This window comes from Coenobita brevimanus, chromosome 74, assembly GCF_032717465.1.
Source record: "Coenobita brevimanus isolate Jiangsu-jjx chromosome 74, ASM3271746v2, whole genome shotgun sequence".
Classification (NCBI taxonomy): Eukaryota; Metazoa; Arthropoda; class Malacostraca; order Decapoda; family Coenobitidae; genus Coenobita; species Coenobita brevimanus.
In genome coordinates, this window is record NC_137027.1 from 25,967,598 (window position 1) to 25,988,553 (window position 20,956).

The window sequence follows — 20,956 nt, forward strand, 5'->3', positions numbered from 1 at the left end:
ACTGAATAGTTCTGGGGCGTCTTGAAGTCTTACGTTTAGTAATGTTACAAGGGGAGTAGGTAAGGCACTTTCCCTTAAAATAGTATCTTGTTATCTCTGTATCCGAGTGAAAATATAGACAATACAGTTCGTGTCCTAAACTACGGTAGCCTAGACTCGGGACCCTACACCACCAGGGATGATAATAATGACAATGGCTGTTGCCTTTTGTATTTAATTCCTAGACAAGACGGCCACGGGGCTGTAATTCTTAATAAATGAGCCGTGATTCCCCCAAAAACCTTATAAAAATTACTAAATGACCAGTTAAGTGCATCAGGTTTTATGACACAGCCAACTCGTTTATTATTATTGTGGATGCGGTGCTGACGTCTATATAAATCCTGATATATGATCGTCAAATTAGCACCTTTATGGTTTGGAAACGGCATTATTTATGTCCATCAAACCCTCTCACTATCGAAACGACTACTGTATTCTGTTTCAGCTAACGTCAGAAGATTTTATTCAACTGAGAGAATATCATGGGAACCGGAGATAGTTTAGCCCATCAAAACGAGGAAAGCTGGTACTGCACGATTGTATTCAGTTTTTGTGGAAAAGAAGATAATGCTTTCTCCATTTCGGAACGTTTTTCCTGAGCCGTCTTGTTGTTGTTGTTGTTGTTGTTATTCCCCCATTCTCATCGGGACGTGAACCCGGTGGAGTGCAGGATGAAGTTGTCCTTGTCCTGCAGTCCTCCATCGTTGTTGGAATAGGGAAGAAGTTGAGGGAGGTTTTATAACCGATGTTTGGCACCGATGTAACAAGGCTTCCCCATTGCTCATTTACATAAATGTCCCTCAGCTTCTTCTCTGTCTCCTGTAGGCATGACGGTAGACAATCGAGAATGGCAACTTCAGCCTGCAGTCCACCTGGCTCATGCATAAATGAGTCTGGGGCCACAACAGCAGCAACAACAACAACCACATTTCCCACTGTGTTACCTCATTTTCACTGTTTCCTTAGTTTCCTTCTCTTTCCATCCACCTCAGTCCCATATACTTTATCCTTCTTGTCTCCCTGAACAGTTTAGATAAATAAATACATACTTCCATATATAAATGCCCATGAGTATTAACATCAATCTTAGCTACAACAGGAAACTGATCTTAAGAAGATTTATCTTAGGTACAGCCGGAAACTGATCTTAAGATTTACATATTTCAGAGTAAGATTGCCTTCCCTGGCGCTGGCGAAAGTTGTATTTGGAGCGTCCTGGCATTTATTCATGGGGAAAGTTGTCGCCCACACCCACACGAAGAATATAAGACAGGGACATCACAACTGCTGCTCGCGCGCGCGCTTGCGTGCGTGCGTGTGTGTGTGTGTGTGTGTGTGTGTGTGTGTGTGTGATATATATATATATCTTTACGTTTCTGCCCGGAATCGTGCTAAGTCTGTTCTTCACTCTACTAAAATTAATTTCATCCATACTAAATGCTCTCAACTCTCCAACTCGAATTCTTCCCGCTCCTTCTGGCACCTTGCCAAAAATCTTTCTAACAACTTTACCTCATCATCCATCCCTCCTCTTTTCTACTCTGATGGTTCTGTAGCTATTTCTTCTACTGATAAAGCAGATCTCTTCGCACAGACTTTCTCCTCCATTTCCACCTTAGACGATTCCGGTGCTGTTCCTCCATCACTTCCCCCCTCTGACTTCCTCATGGCTGACATTAAAATTTCTTCAGTTCATGTATTTTCTGCCATCACTGGCCTCAGTACTAACAAGGCATATGGGCCTGATGGGGTCCCTCCTGTTGTTCTCAAGAACTGTGCTTCTGTGCTTACACCCTGCCTAGGCAAACTCTTTCGCCTTTGTCTGTCAACTTGTACCTTTCCTTCTTGCTGGAAGTTTGCTCTCATTCAGCCAGTCCCAAAGAAGGGTGACCACTCCCAACCCTCCAACTATCGTCCAATTGCTTTAACGTCCTGTATTTCAAAAGTTTTCGAGTCAATTCTTAATAGAAAAATTTTAAGGCATCTTTTCTATTACAACCTTCTTTCAGATCGTCAGTATGGGTTCCGTCAGGGACGCTCCACTGGCGATCTTCTCACCTACCTTTCAGACTCCTGGTCATCCTCCTTTCGGGACTTTGGCGAAACTTTGCCATTGCACTTGACATCTCAAAGGCTTTCGATCGAGTCTGGCATAAATCTTTAATTTCCAAACTGCCCTCCTACGGTTTCTATCCTTCTATCTGTGCCTTCATCGCTAGCTTCCTTTCTGGTCGTTCTATAGCCGCTGTTGTAGACGGCCATCGTTCTTCTCCTAGATCTATCAACAGTGGTGTTCCTCAGGGCTCTGTCCTATCACCAACTCTCTTCCTTTTATTCATCAATGATCTTCTAAGCTGTACATCTAACCCTATCCACTCATACGCTGATGACTCCACCCTTCACCTTTCTATTCGGTTCCCGCAACGCCCATCTCAACAGTTACTTCAACAAACAAGGGATGAGGCTATGGCACACCTAATGTCTGACTTGGCTCGTATCTCTGACTGGGGTAAAAATAATATGGTTGTCTTTAATGCATCTAAGACTCAGTTCTTACACCTATCAACCCGACAAAATCTTCCACAGGTATACCCACTAATGTTTAATGATATTCAGCTTAATCCTGCATCATCCTTGAACATGCTTGGGGTTTCATTTACTCGGGACTTATCTTGGAAAGATCATATTACATCTCTTGTAAAATCTGCTTCCAAGAGATTGGGTGTGCTAAGCCGACTCCGCTCTTTCTTTACCCCTGCACAATTGTTGACTCTATACAGGGGTTTTATCCGCCCCTGTGTGGAGTACAACTCTCATGTGTGGGGAGGCTCCCCTCATACAGCTCTTCTCAATAGGGTGGAGTCAAAGGCTTTTCGTCTCATTAACTCTCCTCCTCTTACTGACTCCCTTCAACCTCTGTCTCTTCGCCGCACTGTTGCATCTTTATCTCTTTTCTATCGCTACTTTAATGGTCACTGCTCCTCTGAACTGTCTGCTTGCATTCCTCCACCTCTACGACGGGCGCGTAGCACCCGTCTGGCAGCAAACTCTCATCCCTTTTCTGTCCAACTCTCTAATGCAAGAGTTAACCGTTACTCCCAGTCTTTCATTTATGCAACAGGTCAGCTCTGGAACTGACTCCCTCTGTCTGTATTTCCTGCTGCCTATGATCTCCAGTCTTTCAAACGCAGTGTGTCCAGGCATCTCAAAATGATCGGATCTTGAATTTGGCTCTCTATTGTATTTTGTTTTTCTCTTGGAGGGAACTGTTACTGCGGGCTCATGGCCTTTGGTTCCTTCTTCCTCGCATAAAAAAAAAAATAATATATATATATATATATATATATATATATATATATATATTTATATATACAGAGAGAGAGAGAGAGAGAGAGAGATGGGGCTATTACTGGGAGAGGAGGAATGGTTTATGACAATTAAGTTATCCATATTCCTCTAGTTAAACAATGGGGAACTAAATGAATTAGTTCGTACACACACACATATTCGCACACACACACACACACACACACACACACACACACACACACACACACATATCGCACCCCTCTTATACACAAGCCCCCCCCCCCTATATACACACAAGCCCCTCGCACATACATTGCCACAATCCACATGTCTTTATTATCATCCATTGTTGAATAAAGCCTGTTATCAGGGAGCTTAAGGCAAAATGCAAATCCTATCTTTCGATGAATTGAAAAGAAAGGATATTTTTGGGAAGAGTTTTGTCATATGGCTAAGCTTTTTATGTACTGTGCTTGCCATTTGTTTTTGGAGGATATTATCTGGCATTCCGGTATTTGCATCGCCATTGGCTGCTCTGATCCCTATACAGGCAATAAGTTTTAATATACAGGAGAATCCATATATCAGTCAACCTCGTTCATGTGTGTTGTGGAGGCGGCTTACAATAGTTAGCTTTACCAGTGTCTACCCTACCTAATTTTCTACTTTTTGATTCTGTCTCCTTTTTTACGTCCACTAATTGCATGGTTTTGTAATTTAATGAAGTCCTCATAATTCTTCATTGTCGTTTCAGGTAAGAGGCCACTTAAGTCCTGTGTCTCGCTGTTTCCGTCAGCCCCGTGGACGCTGCCTCATTCAAGTAAGCAATAACACGTAGATCATTGTAAACACTGACACGTAGACCATAGTAAATACTGACACTTGGGTGGTAGTAAACTTTAACACTTGGAACATCGTAAACATTGACACGAGGGCCGTAGTAAACTTTGGCATGTTGGGCAGAATTCCGGTAAACATTAACAAGCAGAGTCGTATTCAGGTACAGTACATTGGAACATGGGACAGTACTCAGGTAAACACTTATGCATTGGACCGTATTGAAATAAACATTGACACTTGATGCAGTTTTGAGGTAAATGGTGACATGTGAATCAGTATTTATATAAACATCGACACGTGGGGTTGTAGCTAGGTAAACACTGACACGTGGAACAGTGTCCAGGTAAACGTTTACATCTAAACATTATTAAGATAATCACGGACACATAGGTTTGTATTCTCCTGGATGAAGGGCTGGCTAACAAACCCTCTTAAACATGTAGTCGGGTAGTGGAGCACAACACCAATAGTCAGGTATCTAGGAAACTATTAAACCTGCGGAGGACTTACGTACATCCTTGGAAAGCTTATGGAAAAGTAGTAGGCGTTGCATAATAATAATAATAATAATAATAATAATAATAATAATATTAATAATGTAACATCATCTTTTATTTCTCAGCACCTCCAGTTCTTTCAAAGGAATACACTAACCCTCGAAACAAGTTAGCACGTCCTCAGTTACAAGAACTCTGACATTAATCATATACACAAGAAATTTCATCTGCCTTAGTAACTTATATTGTCCTCTAAATTCGCCACCCATACTGGTTCCTCTAAGCCATCTAGCTCTTCCTTGTTCTACTCATCCCATGGGTAAAAGCAATATATATTCCTGTCATCTTGCGACACGCCAACAAAGTGACCAGCCAGGGGGAAACAAATGCCCCCTCGTATCTCAGCGAAATTCATACTGTCCCGGGCTAAAGTAAGAAGTAAGTGCTGAAATGATCCCCAGCCACCGGCCCCCGCCCTGGGAAAAATGTGGGTAGTGTATTTTTACGTGGACTGAGGCAAATGTTGGTGTTGTGGTCGTTTGTGTGTTGTGTGAGCGTGAGGACAATGTATATATGTCGTGAAGTATTAAATTTAGACTCTGAAAAAGACTCAAATGCTTTGCTTGGTGTGTTGTGTTGGTGGTCTGCGTGCTGGTAATGGCTGAAAGATTAATATATAGTTTTTTTCTAAACTGCACCATCCATAGCTCTGCAAAATATAATGACTTTCATTGCCCAGGCTAAGCTGTCCGTGTTTTAATTATGATCCTTTGTGCTGAAGGTGGTCAAAGGATGAGTATGTTTTTATCCCAGTCAGCTGGCGTAAACACAGTTATTTTAACATAAACTATAGAAGGATCATCACCATCATCATCACCATCCTGTAGGCCAAGTGCTTCAATCTCATTTCTCCATTCATATATCTATTTATTTGTTTATCTATCCATCTGTATCTATAGATAGATATTCATAAAACAGCCCATATCACAAATTTATTGTTATGGGGTCCTAGACGTGAACATACCGGTTAGCGTCCTTTTAAACCGTTAATTTTTCTAATATAGGGCGAAGATGGAGCGCTTCACCTACTTATGATCCGGAGTGTTGGCGGTGCACATAAACCTGCCCCTGCATAGTTACTCTCTTCACCCTTATCCCTTCAGGAGAGTCACTCGGCGGTAATGTTGACTCTGGCTTGACACGGCCATAACCCCCACCAGATGATGATTAGACGGGAGTAAAAAATCTCCCAGAAATGACCGGAACCACCACCACCACCACCGCAAGGTAGTAATGATCTCGCAGACCCAACTACGAACACCTAGGACTCTTTCGCCACTTCTTTTATTTTTCTTTCTGTTATATATAACTCTTTTCTTGTGTTCCTTCTTCTTCACTTATTATTTTCTTATGTGTTATTTCTTCTCGCATCCTGTTGCTTCCTTTTAGATTTTTAATGTAAAAGAAAGAAAACCACACAGTGAAAGCTTGAAAAAAAAAATATATAAAAATTGGACTAAAGAGGTCGCTATAATGATCGGCGCAGGATGAGATGCCGAAACGCATAGCGCGTAAAGGAAAAAAAAAAGAAAAAAATGAAAAAGGATAGAGGCAGTGGGAAAGTTAGATTTAGAAATGCAGCTCAAGAGTACATCAGTTATGTAAATCAAAGGCTAACAGTACAGTAGAGAGCTGACCAGTATTGGATCTTCTTGTATTCTTTCGCTAATTTACGTGCTTTCTCTTCCCCATCTTCTTATTTACTTGAGTTGTCCGCGTTTCTGTTCCATTAATGTCGTATTATTTATTTAACATAGGCACTCATCTTTATCATCCTTCCTTCACCTTTATTCTTTTGACTCATTTTCCTAAGTCTTTGTTCATTATCTAACATATATGTATTTGAGATATTATTTTCCAGAATTTCACCTCATTTTATGTACCTCTCTTCCTTCTTTTCTTTTTCGTTCTCTTTTCGTGCCTCTCTCTCTCTCTCTCATTATCATCATCATCTTGGCTCCTTTCCCTGTTCCTCTTCTATTGTCTACCCATTACTTATGCACGATACTAAACTGCGGGCTTTCCCCCCATTTTCTGTCTCTTCTTCCTCTTCATTTTCCTTCATCTTATTCATTTTAGATTCTTTTATGATTCTTAGTTTCTTCCCTACGTCTCTTGTCATCCAGCATATATTTCTGTGATATTTTAAATGGCTAAATCTCTCCATTTTATGTGTCTCCTTCCCGAGTCGCCTTAACACTTTATATTTTATGTCCCTCTTCACCCTACATCGTCTTTTTTAGACCTTTTGCCTCTTCCATGTCCTTTTGCCTGTCGAAATTACATCTTCCTCTACTTCTTCACGATACTTGCCTCTCTACCTTTTTTCCCTACTACTTTAGAGCTGTTTCTTTTTCTCCTCCTCCTTCTTCCTCCTCTCTTCCTTTTTCCCTCTCTTTTCTCCCAATCTGTCCTTTCCTACCAAAATTTTTCATCCTATTTCCTGGTATCCATCTCCTTTCCTACGTCTTTTTACATTATTCAGCTTCCTCCCTTTTCTCTTTCCTTTTCTGTCTTTACCTACCTCTTCTTTTCCACTATTTTTTATTTTTCATGATTCTCTCATGTTACCTCCCCTCCCCTCTACCGTGCGGCCGTACCGGAGATTTTATATGAAATGGGAAACACTTGATTCTGTCCCATTTTACGCCTCTCTTCCCACTACCCACCTCAAAAATCTATTTTTTATTTTACCCATATGTCACATTTTCATTTTGACGTTTGCTTCTTTCTTGTCTTGATGTTTACCTTACTTTCATCTTCCTCTATATTGTTTTTCGTATTACTGTACTTACCTATTTCCTTTTTTTAATTATTTTTATTTACTTATCTTTTTGTCCACTACTTTCTTGTCTTGCTGCCTACCTTACTTTTATTTTCCTCTGCGACGTCTCTCATACTTTCTCATTTCTCCGTCTTTTCCCCTACGTCATCATTCATATCTGTCCTTCCTTCTTTTATGTCTCTTCTTCCCCTCCTCTCCCTCTCAACCCTCTTTCCATTCTTCATGCCAGACATTAAACTCTTCCATCTATCCTGTACTGTTCTTCTCTAGTTCTTCTCATCTTCTTCTCTGCCTCTTCTTCCCTCCCCTCCTCAACCCTCTTTCCCCTATTTGTGTCAGATATAAAGCTGTTCTATCTGTCCCACATCACACATGTTTCTTTCCAGCAACACTGAATCTATATGTTTTATGTCACCCACCACTCTCATAATATCCCTTTCTATATCTTTCTCCTCTCCTTTCATGTTCCCTCCCTTACGTATGTTTCCTCTCCTTTTCTACTTCTTTCCTCCTCCTTTTCGCCTTCTTCTTCTCTCTTCTTTCCTAATGCCACCTCCCTCCCTCCTCCTCATTTTTCCCTCTTTCCTTCTTCTTTCCCTGTCTCTTCCTCCGTGACCCTTTTTTCATAATCTCTTCTCTCCTGCCTCCACTTCCGAATCTCTCTCTTTCTCATACATGTTCCTTCAAGGCATCTGTCTCTACCCAGATCCCTTGATCCCAGAGGGGGTGACCACAGACAAATTACCTCAATGTCACCTGATCCTTTGCTATCAGACTGCCCACCCTCCAGCCCACACCACCCTCACGACAAACACCCCATCCCTTCAACTTCTCCTCTCTCTCTCTCTCTCTCTCTCTCTCTCTCTCTCTCTCTCTCTCTCTCTCTCTCTCCATTAGATACATTCCACACATCCAGCCTGTATCACCACTATTTCAGTTCTCAACATGTTCTTTAGGCATAAAATGATCCACAGGTATACATGGCGAGTGATGAGAAGGGTGGGTGGTGAACTGAATGAAAGGAAGGCAATGATTATGTGTGTGTGGATGAAAGGATGCGAAGATATATATTGGATGCAAGAGTTTATAGAGGTTGGGGGAGTGAACTTTCTGACCACTACTTGGTGGTGGCCAGAATTAAAGTTCAAGTAAGATGGAGGAACAGAAGAAGGGAAAGACGAGAGGAAGGAGTAGTTGCAAGGAGAGTGGAAAGGTTACAAGAGGATGAGAAAAAGGCAGAGTATAAGAGAGAAGTGGAGGAACGATTGGGCAAATATGAATTGGAGCAGATGGGGGACGTGGAAGGTGTGTGTAAAATATTTACAGAAGAAATATGTGCAGCATGTGATGTGGTGTGTGGAAGGAAGAGAAGACGGAGGGGGGTGCAAGGAACAGCGTGGTGGACTGAAGAGGTGAAACAGGCTGTGGCACAAAAGAAGAAAGCATACAATGAATGGATGAGGAATAGGGGCGTGGAAGAGGTTGAGAGGCGGAAGAGAGAGTTATATGTAGAAAGAAAGAGAGAGGTGAAAAGATTAGTAAGAGAGAGTAAGAAGAGAGTGGATGAGGATTTGGAAGGAATTTGAGTGTAAAGTGGAGGGACTGTAAGAAAATGTTCTGGAGAGAGGTGAAAAGAGTAAGACAGGGTGGAAGTGAAGTTAGCAGGGGAGTGAAAGATAAAAATGGTAGATTACTAGTGGAGAAGGGAGAAAAAGTGAGCAGATGGAGAGAACACTTTAAGGAATTGGTGAACGTGGAGGATGGAAGTAATGCGAGTATAAGTGGCTGGGGAATGGCTGGGAGAAGGAGGGAGGTGAGAAGACAGGAAGAAATCAGTAGGATAGAAGTTGTGGAAGCAATGAAGAAAGTTAAATCAGGGAAAGCCCCAGGAATTGATGGAGTGTGTGGTGAAATGCTGAAGCATGGGGCAGAGATAGTAGTAGAATGGATGTGGAAGACGTGCAGATTGGCCTGGGAGGAAGGTAGAGTCCCGGAGGATTGGAAGTCAGGTATAATTATTCCCTTGTACAAAGGAAAAGGGGAAAAAGAAGTGTGTGGTAATCATAGGGGCATTTGTCTTCTTAGTATAATAGGAAAAGTGTATGGTAGGATACTTACTGACAGAGTTAGAGAAAGAACAGAGGAATTAGTTGGAGAAGAACAGGGAGGCTTTAGGAAGGGAAGAGGTTGTGTAGATCAGATATTCATTCTCAGATCTTTAGTGGAAAAGTTTCTAGAGAAGGGAAAGAAGTTGTATGCGGCTTTCATGGATTTGGAGAAAGCATATGACAGGGTGGATAGACTGGGATTGTGGAAAGTGTTAAGAATATATGGAGTAGATGGGAAGTTGTTGAATGCTGTGAAGAGTATGTACGATGGTGCGAAGGCTGCAGTGCGTGTGGATGGTGAACTAAGTGAATTTTTCTCTCTGAAAGTTGGGTTGAAACAGGGATGTGTCATGTCTCCATGGTTGTTCAATCTGTACATGGATGGGGTAATAAAAGAGGTACAAGGTAGGGTAGTGGATGTTGGAGTGGCCCTGGTGAGAGAGGATAGTGTTTGGAAACTCCCTGTGCTGTTGTTTGCAGATGATACTGTGTTGTTGAGTGAAGACGAAGGGGAGCTGCAAGGCTTGGTGGATGAGTTTGGGAGAGTGTGTAAGAAACGGAATCTAAAGGTGAATGTAGGGAAGAGTAAAGTGATGGTCTTTGAGAGAGGTGAAGTCAGTGAATGTACAGCGAGGTTGGATGGTGAGGAATTGGAAAATGTGAGTACGTTTAAGTACTTGGGTAGTGTGATGAGTAAGGATGGAGGTTTGGAGGGTGAAGTGCTTGAAAGGGTACAGCAGGGAAGAAAGGTTGCTGGTTCTTTGAAAGCAGTGATAAGAAACAGGGAAGTGAGCATGGAAGTGAAAAAGTTACTACATGACAGTATTGTGATACCAACTCTAACGTACGGAAGTGAAGCTTGGACGTTGTTGGAAGGACACAAGTCAAGAGTGAGAGCAGTGGAAATGAGTTATTTAAGAGGAGCCTGTGGAGTCACATGGAGAGACAGGCTGACGAATGAGGATATAAAGGAGCGTTGTGGTGTTGATGTGGATGTAATAGAAAGCGTTATGAGGAACATACTGAGGTGGTTTGGCCATGTGGAGAGGATGGAGGGTGAAAGACTGACGAAAAGAGTGTATGTGAGTGAGGTGGAGGGGGAAAGAGGGAGGGGGAGGCCGAGGATGAGATGGAGGGATGGGGTGGAGAGGTATATGAGTGAGGGGGGTGTGAGTTGGGAGCAGGGGAGTGAAATGGCGGGGGACAGGGCGACTTGGAGGCGATTTGTTTGTGGCCACCCCAAACGGGATTGAGGCGTCTGGCAGTAGATAATAGTAGTAGTAGAACATGTTCTCTGTTATGTCATTTATATTGCACTAAAGCACGGGAGATTTGAATTTGGAGCCACAAGCTTTTGTATGTATAAATATTTGTATCAGTATGCTGTGGATAGAGCTGTAAAAATGAAAATGGCACTTCATGTAAACGTAAAAAACGCGACGGCGCGAGATTGTCGGAACTCGCGACACTAGAAACTCACCTGGCGGTATCTTATGTTTTGGAGGGACGGCTGTGTCTGCAGGTGTGGGCGTGGGTGTGGCAGTGAGAGTAGGAAATGAATAAATGCTGGTAGGTAGGAAATGAATAAATGCTGGTAGGTAGGAAATGAATAAATGCTGGTAGGTAGGAAATGAATAAATGCTGGTAGGTAGGAAATGATTAAATGCCGGTAGGTAGGAAATGAATAAATGCCGGTAGGTAGGAAATGAATAAATGCTGGTAGGCAGGAAATGAATGAATGGAGAGTAGGAAATGAATAAATGGAAAGTAGGAAATGAATAAATGGAAAGTAGAAAATGAATAAAAGGAGAGTAGCAAATGAATAAATGGAGAGTAGGAAATGAGTAAATGGAGAGTAGGAAATGAATAAATGCTGGTAGGTAGACACTGATAACGCTGACAGCCGTCCCCACAGCACACAGAAAATGCTTGGTGGAGTGGAAGGAAAGCGTTATATATGGACCGGCCTGTAGTTTTAATATACTGTACAATAGACTCTTATCCCGAGTCTTATATTCTGCCTCACGTTCTTATCCAGTGCAGTATGACGCAGGAGGATTCGTAACATCCTCTCCAAGGCGATTTATTTAGCTTCTGACGCCTAGGCATTCTCCTGTATGTTGCTTGTATTGTTTTGATATGGACATAGTTTGCATTAGTAACATACAAAAGGATTCTGACATGCAGTGCGTAGGATCAATTGCTAAGGAAGTGTTACGATGTCTCCACAATGATTTAGACTGTTTCCCTTAATTCCCTGCATCAGATTCCAACATTCAGCCTCAAGCTCGTATTCCCTGCCTTTCCCCTCCCCACCTGAGGCCGTTTTAAGGGGAAGGTAACGAGAGATGGCGGTGGGACAGAGTGTATCTCAGGACGACTGTAATGGTGGCTCGGAGAGGTGTAAAAGGAAGGGGTTTCTTTAGTTTTATTACGGTAGGACAGAGGTAGAATGACTATGAGTGCAGGGGTTGGAGGAGTTTTGGTTCATGGAGGGGAGACGGGGTGGGAGGGGTGTAGAGAGATTGTGAGTGGTATTTGGAGAAAAGACAGGAGGAAAAATAAGGTGGATATGTGGGAGATGAAGTAGATTAGGGCAGGAGAGGTTGGCTGTGAATGCAGGGCTTAAAGGGAGCTTGGGTCGTGGATGAGAAAAGGATTAAGAAAGGCAAGGGAAGACAGGGAGTGGTATTTAGAGGGAAGACATAGGGGGAAGTAAGGTGGGAAGTGGTATTTGGGGGGAAGACATAGTGGGGAAGTAAGGTGGATGGGTAAGAAAAGAAGTAGCTATGGGAAGGGCAGAGGTAGTGACTATGAATGTAACGGTCAAAATAGGATTCGTTTGTGGGTGGGTGAAGGTGTGGGAAAGGCAAGGAGAGATACTGAGGGGTGAATGGAGAGAGGATAATAAGGGAATCAAGCTGTATATGTTAGAGGAGAAGTAGACGAGGGTAGGGCAGAAGAGGGAGATGATTATGAATGAAGGGCTAGAGGAGGCTGGTTCGAGTGAAAAAGAAAATAGATATAAAGAAAGAAAATATATAAAAGAAATTGATTAATGAACAAAAGCAAAGGCAGCGATAGTAGGAAGTATAAATGAAAAGGATAATGAAGGATGGTATTGTTGGGGGGAAGAAAGAACCCTATAAAACAGAGTAATTAAATACTGTGGAGAACCAGCAAGGAAACTTATTGAATGAAAACAAAGATTGCTCGCTTGATCTGGGGAAGGAGAAATAAGAGAAAGTTTAACAAAGAAAGAGAATTATTTATTGGGGTAATAGATTTTACGGTGGAGGCACAGAAAGAAGGTTATGTCAAGTAAAAGGGGAAGGACACAAGAAGGTGGGAGAAAACAAACAGAGGCTTTGGGTAAATACAGAGATGGGAGAGAACTGATGATATTCTGGAGAGAGAGAGAGAGAGAGAGAGAGAGAGAGAGAAGACGGTGACGAGGCAAGAGATAGATGGGAAAGGAAGGGAGAAAGACAAGAAAAGGGAACAGAAAGGGAGGGAAAGAAGATGTCATGTGGAGATGAGAGATGAGAAGGAATAAACAGAGAAGAGGATCCGAAGGAAGGAAAGGGGAAAGATGAGAATAAAGATGTTGAAAAAAGGGAATGGAAAACAAGATGAGAAAAGGTGACGATGAGGCTGAAGAGGTAGGGAAGGAGAGGGAAGAGGAGACTAGGGAGGAAAAGAAAGAGGAGGAGAAGACGATTACAGAGATCAAAAGGTGAGGTGGGACGGGAACAAGAGGGGGATAGAGAGGGAAGTAGAATAATATGATATGGTCAGGAAACGTCAACCATGTGGCGTATGATTGATATCGTTGGTTTGTCGGCTATCTCGTTAGCTGAGAGAGAGAGAGAGAGAGAGAGAGAGGTGTCTAGTTTTGTCTACTTGTCTGCTTATAATAATATCTGTCTGTCTGTCCATCTATCAGCTCAAGTTCATGCCATCTTCACCTTAAAGCCTAAATTAAGCAGCCATCTCCTAATTAATTGAGACTGAAAGTTGTGGTGACTGTGTGTGTGTGTGTGTGTGTGTGTGTGTGTGTGTGTGTGTGTGTGTGTGTGTGTGCCTGATTATCCAGGCGTATATCATCATCATCATCATCATCATCATCATCATCATCATCATCATCATATTTCCGTCTCTTACACGTGAGACGAACGGGACCAAGAAACAGAAAACAAAAAACTCAGAAGCAGCACAAAGCACCGTTAACCGTGCCCTGTGAAATCGGCCATATAGATAGATAGATAGATAGAGATAGATAGATAGACGGATAGATGGTTAGATATAGATATTCTCTCATCATTCAAGCCTTTCCAATTTCTCATATTTTCCTCTGGGGCAATATCACTTTAATTATGAGGATTGTCTCTCCTTAAGTATTAATCTCATCTCCATACTCCAGTCTGTGTGTCTCTAAGTTAGGATCATCGTGGCAGATCTCTGTATCTCTCTGTCTCTGTCTCTCTCTGTCTCTCTCTCTCTCTCTCTCTCTCTCTCTCTCTCTCGTTATCTATCCATCTACCTATCTGTCTGTCTATTCATCTGTTTCTAGCAGATTCAAAAGGAGGACTATTTGACACTGGAATACAACTGAGAGAGAGAGAGAGAGAGAGAGAGAGAGAGAGAGAGAGGAACACGTGTCAATTAATTTACCCGTCTGCTGGTGTTGGCTGGGCTTCACATTTCCTGAAATCAAGTGGGGAGTAGTGAGCATCTCCAGGTTACAACATTCCTGATATGCAACAATATATAGTTATTTTATTTTCATCTGATGGAACCGGGCCACTTTCACAACTTGAATACTAAGTCGCGGATGATTGAAACTTGATGAGCCGTAGTTATGAAGTACGATCGAGTCTCCTTGGTTACTAGTCAAATCAGCATTTCTCAGAAGCCTCGGAGGACACATATATCCTTCACATGGTTGCATTTAAGGCTGAGCACCACCTTTCTTTTTAAGACTAATTATGCATAGACACCTAGCTATTCTCTTAAATATTGCTAATGGGCTGTATTTTTTAATGATGATGGGTATGATGACTTGGACATAGATGATGGCAACGAAGTTGACGATGACAATGATGATGACGATGAGGATGACGATGCTAACGATGAAGAGGACAAAAACAATGGCGATAGTTACGATGCCGATGATGACTATGACGATGACTGTAATAATTGATAACGATAACAATAAGAAAAACGACGATAATGAGGATAGTGATGATTGTGATACTGTTTATCCACTGAAAGAAGAGATATAATTATAAGAGGTTCATGTGGTCCATCCTATCCCGTGTCAGCTGAAGTGTCCAATAATTGCCAAGGACACCAAATAAAAACAGACTCAAGTGGTTTTCCCAAGAGACAGCTTACAACCTTGCTCTCACTTTTTTGTCGGCTTCATGTCAAGCAGTTCCGGGAACAGGGAAGAGAAGTGTGTAGCGACCTTCATGGTGGTGTGCTAAGGCGTGTGGCGACATCTGTTGCACATAAAAGTGTTTACTGACGTTCAAGATGGAATATGACAGTGCCATTGATTTCGTCTACATTGTTATTGTTTTTGTTCTCGTTGATGCTTAACCCTAGTCTGCCTGGCCGAGCAGACCCGTCAACGGCCTCTGTGGGGTCATCCTACAGGCACAGAGCAGTATGTATACAGTGGTGGGGACCTCACCCCATTGTGTTAGACAGCGCCTTGCCAGGATCGCACCAGGGTCCTTCCTCAAGGTGAGCTGAAGGGATATGTTATGAGGAGGTTTGGCTCCCGGATGGACACCGCAGCGGCTTAACTCCACTTAAGGTGCCCGTGCCACCATTTGCTTGAAAACCGAACGAGCCATATGTGGAAATAAATAGGTAAGGAAAAGGTGCTACGAAGCCCCCTAAACGCACGAGGATCTGCCCTTAAAGTATACCAGACTTAACCCTTCGAGTAGCTGGGATTTCCTTCAGCTGAAATAATTGGCATCTACTTTCATGGGTCTAGTGGGTTAAGGTGCTTCAGACGCTTGAAGTCCGAGGGATGGTTGGAGTTTATCGCTCACATAAAGCCACTTAGGGCAGGTCACCTTCGCCTCAAATGTCGGAACTGAGTAGTCTAGCTCAGGGTTCCTGCGCACCTGATGTGGTAGAAAGACTGGTTGATAGATAGATAGGTAGATAGAAAGATGGAAAGCTAGATAGATAAATATATAGATAGTTTGCAAGGGAAGGTGGTTTATCGTGGGAAGAGGTGTCGTTACTAGATAATGAACCAGTTCATTACCTGACATCTTCCATCACCATCATCATCATCATCACCATCATCATCATCATCATCAACTGCTACAATATTGTCAGGTATTCTTTCACGTATCGCCATAACGCTTTAATTCAAACACTGGTCACATATAAATATTTATTGTTATTAAGACGGACCTCCTCCCGAGTTCATTTATATTCTGAGTTTAATTTGATGGTTCCTTTGTTTCTCATGCTGTTGTTTTAATTAATTCTGATACCATTTGTTCAGGAACTTTTTGGTTAGGGCGAGCTAGTTTATTTGGTTTTATCCTTTCAGATCAAGGACGTAATTTTGTTTCATCCTTGTTGATATTATTGCAATGGTCTCATATTCATCTGAACGTGAATTTAATGGACTACAGGCCGCCCTTCTCCTGCAGTCCACCATCCTATTATGTGGCAGTAGGGAGGGGGCTGGGGACGTACATATAACCAGGCATCACGGCAGCCCAGCTATATCAGTGCCACCGCATGAAGGCATCTCTCTCTCTCTCTCTCTCTCTCTCTCTCTCTCTCTCTCTCTCTCTCTCCAAAAACCTGTTTCAACCTTGCTACCTCTGGCCTATCTTATCTTACCCTGGGAATCCTCCTGCAGCGAAAGGAATAGGAAAAATCTTAGTCACACTCCTCAGTTCAGACAAGTACTCCTCCGGAACTAAAATATCAATCAGTTGGTAGAAAAAATGAAAAGAAAAATACGCCCTCTGACTGAAGGGATTTGTAAATTGGACGCGAAGGTCATCGATGATTGTATATTCATATGTGACATTTTTTTGTGATCCCGAGGCCACGGCAACAACAGCAATTACTTTTTTTCCCTAAGTCTTTCAGCCCCAAGACTTATTTTTTCTCTTGCTATCACATGTAGAACTTAATTATCTTTGGGAGGACTTTTCATAGCGACGGAGTTTAATGGATATTGTTTGTACCATTTTTACCGTGAGAGGTTGCACAAAACTAAATGAAATCACCCGGAGAAATGATGTATAAAATGAAAAGACACCACAGTGGTGAAAAAGTTAATACTGAAAATTGAGGTTACATACTTTCCATTTATCTCCAAGCAGACAGGACAAACAACACTCATTACATATCTTTCTCTATTACAGCTGGAATGAAAGGGTTAAGTGGGGTCGAAGCGTCACTCCTCACCTAGTAATCGTGATCCCATTGTTAAGCATTTATATGAGAACATCCTCGTGTCTCTCACAAGAAGAAAGAGCTTGTAATTTAACCTTTTCTGGGGTATAGACCTCCCTCGGCAGAATATGATCATCTGCCTGTAGCCCGAGTGAAAAGTCTAAATGAAGGGTTCTATACATTCAGTCTAAGCTTCCTTTCTCCATGACTTAGTGATCCAAGTACTGTCACTGAACTTTGCTCTACATTTCCCGAGAATCTCTCATTGGGGTAAAGCTGGTTAATTATACCAATGTAATTGATGATGGCTGATAGACTAACGTGAAGCAGGTCAGAGGGAAAATACATGAGCAAACCGCTGAGAGGCAAATTTATGTCCATCCTTCCCGGCACAATGAGGTCATTACACTGGCGTTGGCTGCTGCTATCTGTGATGCCGGTGATGATGCGTGGTGCCGGAGATGCGACACAAGGCGAATGAATAGGAAGCCTTGAGAGGAAAGGGCGATGACGACCTTTGAACGGATATTTGATGAGGTAGAGGACGAGGTGGTGAGATGGAAGTGTGAGGTGTAGAGGAGAAAAAGAGAGTATGAAGGAGAGGCAACCCGGAAAAGGAAGAGGGAAAGATAGGAGAAAGGAATGCGCTGAAAGAGGAAGAGGGAAGAGAAAGGAATGCATGGAGAGGGGAAGAGATGGATAAAACGCAGAGGGTGGCGAAATAGTTGTGTTAATAAAATGGAAATAAGGGAAGGCGATGCGGGTGACGAAGAAAGGAGAATATGGGATTAGATCCTAAAAACCAGATGGTGAAACGCTATCAGATGTGTCTAGTTACCTGTCTACCAACCTCCCTATCTTTCTGTCTATCTATCTACCTATCTATATACATATAACACAGACTCCCACACAACCAGCACTTAAACCGCCACCCCCACCTTCACCACGGTGCACCACCACCACCACCACCACCACCACCCTTCTTCATTTATATTCCTGGGCGCAAAATTCAATGTATGTTTTCAATGTATGTTTGGTTTATGCAGGAAGAGTGGGACTCCATTCTGGCTATATATCTTCCTGCTTTATGAATATTTTCTGGGAAGGAAAGTAGTGGCGTTGTATTAGGTGTGTGTGTGTGTGTGTGTGTGTGTGTGTGTGTGTGTGTGTGTGTGTGTGTGTGTGTGTGTGTGTGTGTGTGTGTGTGTGTGTGTGTGTGTGTGTGTAGTTCATTAGCTGGGTTATGTAATACCGAGGAGGTGGATGAGAGACAGACAGACAGACAGACAGACAGACAGACAGACGGACAGACAGATAGACAGAGAATGATGATGATGATGATAAAATGGCAATAAATTGTTCTCTCCTGTTAGCCTGTGCATTTTAGAATATGAATTGTATTTTCCACATATTCTTCCCGTCATGCCAAAATGTAAAATATATCAGCATACTGTATATATTTTTATCTGTATTCTCCAGTCCTGCAAACACGTGAATCTTTGCACATTTATTTTGTTTGCAATTATCTGTCTTCCTGGCCTACATTTTTTAATATTTTTTTTTCGTATTTATATTTCCTCGCACTGCTAACATATCAATTTCAGCATGTGTATATTGTCTGCATTTTTCCTGCTGACTCACTTTGCATGTTATAGCGTAGAAAGACAAGTGGACCAAGAGTTGGGAAGGAAGGAGAAGGACAAAGGAACGGGAGGTGGATGATGATGATGATGATGATGATGATTGTTACTGTAATTATTATTATTATTATTATTATTATTATGTGGTAGGGAGGGCGCCCATCATCCACCCATTTAGTGTAGTAGTACTCTGTTTTTAAAGTAGCTCTACACTGAGTGGCAAGCCAATTGATTCTCTGTAAACAGGGAAAGCATTTACAACGCTGGGTGGTAACCTTATAAACCAACACGTGTTCCCTACGTAACAACAAATGGGTTGGCGGAGGGTTAGTACCCCTCCCCGGAAAACATCTAACTAAAAATACGAACAAGAAGCCTCGGACCAGGACTGACCAAAAGGTGACGACTAAGGACCAAACAAAGGACGTGGTACGGATGGCTACATGGAGTGTAAGGGTGCAAATGATGAGGTGAAAGAAAGAGAGATTGTCCAGGTGCTTGAGGGTGCGAAAGTGGATGTATGTGGATTAACTGAAACTAAATGAGGAGATGAAAGTGGGAGAGAATGGGAGTATGGATGGGGTATATGCGCGCGAGTAGGTGAGAATGAGAGTGGAAAAGAAGAAGTGTGTATTGTTATGAGTAACAGATGGAAGGATAGTATAAGAGAGTATGGATCAGTTGGCTCAAGGATTGTGTGGGTAAGATTGAAAGCTGGACTGCAAATCTGGGTGTGTATGCACAAGTGCAAGATAGTGCAAGAAGAGTGAGAGAAGTGGTGTGGAGAAATGTGGAAGCGTGCATGGAAACGTTTGAAAGGAATGAGAGAGTTTTTGATTTGAGATATGAATGGAAAAGTAGGGAATATGAAGGTGGATGGAGTAGTTGGTGAGTGGCGTGTGCCTGCAGAGATGGATGACAATGGCAGTGCTTTACTGGACATTTGTGGCGGGAGGGGGTTGGTGATAGCCAATACCCTCTTGAGGCACATGATGATCCATAGGTATATGTGGCAAGTGATAGCCAGTACCCTCTTCAGGCACATGATGATCCATGGGTATGTGTGGCGGGTGATGAGAAGGGTGGGTGATGAACTGAATGAATGGAAGCCAATGATTGATTATGTGTGTGTGGATGAAAGGATGAGAAGGTGTGTAATGGATGCAAGAGTATACAGAGGTTGGGGAAGTGGACTTTCTGACCACCACAGAATAAGAGCCCAAAAGAAATGGAGAAATAGATGAAGGGAAGGATAGGGGGAAGTACTTCATACAAATAGTATGGAAAAGTTACAAGAGAATGGAAAAAAAAAAAAAGGCAGAATATAAGAGAGACGTGGAGGAACGAATAGGTAAATATGGACTGGACCAAATGGGGGATGTGGAAGGTGTGTGCAAGATATTCACAGAAGTCTGTACAGCATATGAGGTAGTGTGTGGGGTGAAGAGAAGACGATAGGGGGTGCAGGGAAGAGCATGGTGCAAGGAAGAGGTGAGAGAGGCTGTGACGCAAAAGAAGAAAGCATATAGTGGGTGGATGAGAAACGGGCGTGGAAGAAGTTGAGAGACGGAAGAGAGTTATATGTAGAGAGGAAGAGAGAGGTGAAAAGATTAGTAAGAGGGAGTAAGAAGTGAGTGGATGAGGAATTTGGAAGGAATTTGAGTGTAAAGTGGAGGAAATGTAAGAAAATGTTCTGGAAAGAGGTAAAAACAGTTAGTCCGTGGATTTTGCAATTACCGTTTTTATCCAACGCCGTGGTGCGCAAAAAAAAAGGAAGGAAAATAAACTTTTAATTAGTTTGTTTATTATAAACTTGAAGACAAACATCCAGGGCATCATCTGGTGAAAAGAAAAAATCTCTCTCTCTCCGTCATTGACTAGCGCCATGCGTAAGTTTGTATAGTGGTGTTGTTTACGGTGATGCACGGTCACCACAGCCACAGCTGTGGCTCGCAAAACACGACTTAGACAGGGTGCCAAAGAAGTTAGTTGGGAAGTGAAAGATAAAAATGGTGGATTACTAGTGAAGAAGGGAGAAAAAGTGTGCAGATGGAGAGTTTACTTTAAGGAAATGTTGAACACAGAGAATGAAAGTAATGCAAGTATAAGTGGCTGTGGAATGGCTGGGGGAAGGAGGGATGTGAGAAGAGAGGAAGAAATCAGTAGGATGGAAGTTGTGGAAGCAATGAAGAAAGTTAAAATAGGGAAATCCCCAGGTATTGATGTAGT

At 42.4% G+C, this 20,956-nt stretch overlaps 1 pseudogene; it reads left to right on the forward strand.

Annotated features, from left to right (window-relative positions):
* Nucleotides 1-15,352, forward strand: part of LOC145407805 (uncharacterized) — a 178,888-nt pseudogene extending 163,536 nt beyond the window's left edge.
* The last annotated feature ends 5,604 nt before the right edge of the window (nucleotides 15,353-20,956 follow it).